At 48.2% G+C, this 1707-nt stretch overlaps 1 protein-coding gene across 2 annotated transcripts in view; it reads right to left on the reverse strand.

Annotated features, from left to right (window-relative positions):
- LOC103602093 (ral guanine nucleotide dissociation stimulator-like 3) overlaps positions 1-1707 on the reverse strand; it is a 15923-nt gene that overhangs the window by 5959 nt on the left and 8257 nt on the right. The gene's annotated exons all lie outside the window — the stretch shown is intronic.

A 1707-nucleotide genomic window follows, 5' to 3' on the forward strand; every position in this document is an offset into this window, starting at 1 on the left:
CATGACTACTTGTAACAGCCTATGCTGAGTTATGGTGGCAAAGGCCTGATGTAAAGCCAGAATTTTAAAGGGAAGCAGAGCATACAGGTTTGGAAAATTTGCAGCCTGGCCATGTGGTAGAGAAGCAGAGAACATTTTCAGAAGAAAAATTCAATAGTACTAAGAAGATTTACACAAAAGTACAGGGTTATAAAGAGAAGGGAAAAGACCCTGAAGGCATTGCAGAAGCCTCTGGGGACAACCCTTCCATTTCAGGACCAAAGACCTAGGGAGACAGAATGGTCTTGGGGAATAGGCTCGAGGTGGCCTCACAGGCTTGCTGCTCCCCACACCAGCAGGACTTTGGCTTTGGCTGCTTCAGCTGCGGCTAAATTGGCCCCAGGTGTGGCTGGACGTGCAGCTTTGAAAAATACAAGCCGGAAGCTTGGAAGAGTCCACGTTGTGTTAGGTCTGCAGGCTCGCAGAATGCCAGAGCTGTGGAGGCTTGGGAGCCTCCACCCAGATTTCAAAGGATGTATAGAAAAGCCTGGGAGCCCAGGAAGAGATCTGTCACAGGGGCAGAGTCACCACAGACAGCCTTCACTAGAGCAACGCTGAGGTTGGAGTTGCAGCAGAGAAACCCCATCAGTGCCATGCCTAGTGGAGCCATGAGAGTGGGACCACCATGGAGACCCCAGACCTGTGGAGCTACCAGAGTGGAATGACAGCCTGGGATTGCTGAAGTATGGCCTGAGACCAGCAAAGCCATAGGAGCAGAGCTGCTTGAGGACTAGAGACCCAGCCCCCATACTAGTGTGCAGAGGACATGCAACGTGGAGTCAGGGTACATGATTCCCCAGCTGTGAGACTTAACACCTGCCCTACTGGGTTTTGGACTTGCTTGGGACCTGTTACCCCTTTCATTTGGCCTCTTTCTCCCTTTTGGAATGGGAATATGTACCCTATATTTGTCCCACCATTGTATCTTGGAAATAGATAACTTGTTTTTAATTCACAGATGGGACTTTGAACTTCGGACTTTTGAATTGAAACAAGACTTTGAGGATGAAATGATTGTATTTGCATGTGAAAAGGACATGAGTTTTGGGGGCCAGGGTGGAATGTAGTGGATTGAATAATGTCTCCCCAAAACTCTCTGAAGCTTGAATTGTGCCCCCCAAGTTTTATTTATTAGAAACTGCCCCCACTGTGACAGTGGTAAGAGGGTGGGAAATCCTATTATGGTAATTGAAAGGCGGAGCCCTGATGAGGTGATTGGATTGTAGGACCATGCAGTAGTGAATGGATTAAAAATGGTGATCAGGGGCATGGTTCTGAGGATTTTAAAAGAAGAGGAGAGTCTGTCTTTCTCTTTCTCTGCTCTCTCTGCTTCCACCATCTTGTAATGTGAGACCCCTGGGTCACTGTCACCACCACCACATGGACTTTGGACTTCCCAGCCTCAAACTGTAAGCAATAAATTTCATTTTCTTTATAAATCACCCAGTTCTGTGTTTTTTTTGTTTGTTTGTTTGTTTTTTTAAAGATGACAGGTAAGGGGATCTTAACCCTTGACTTGCTGTTGTCAGCACCACGCTCTCCCAAGTGAGCCACAGGCCGGCCCAGTTCCATGTATTTTGTTAAAAGTGACAGAAACAGGGCTGGCCCGGTGGCGCACTGGATAAGTGCGCCGCTTGGGAAGCGCGGCGGTGCTCCCACCCGAGGGTT

This window comes from Galeopterus variegatus, unplaced genomic scaffold (genome assembly GCF_000696425.1).
Source record: "Galeopterus variegatus unplaced genomic scaffold, G_variegatus-3.0.2 Scaffold4011, whole genome shotgun sequence".
NCBI lineage: Eukaryota > Metazoa > Chordata > Mammalia > Dermoptera > Cynocephalidae > Galeopterus > Galeopterus variegatus.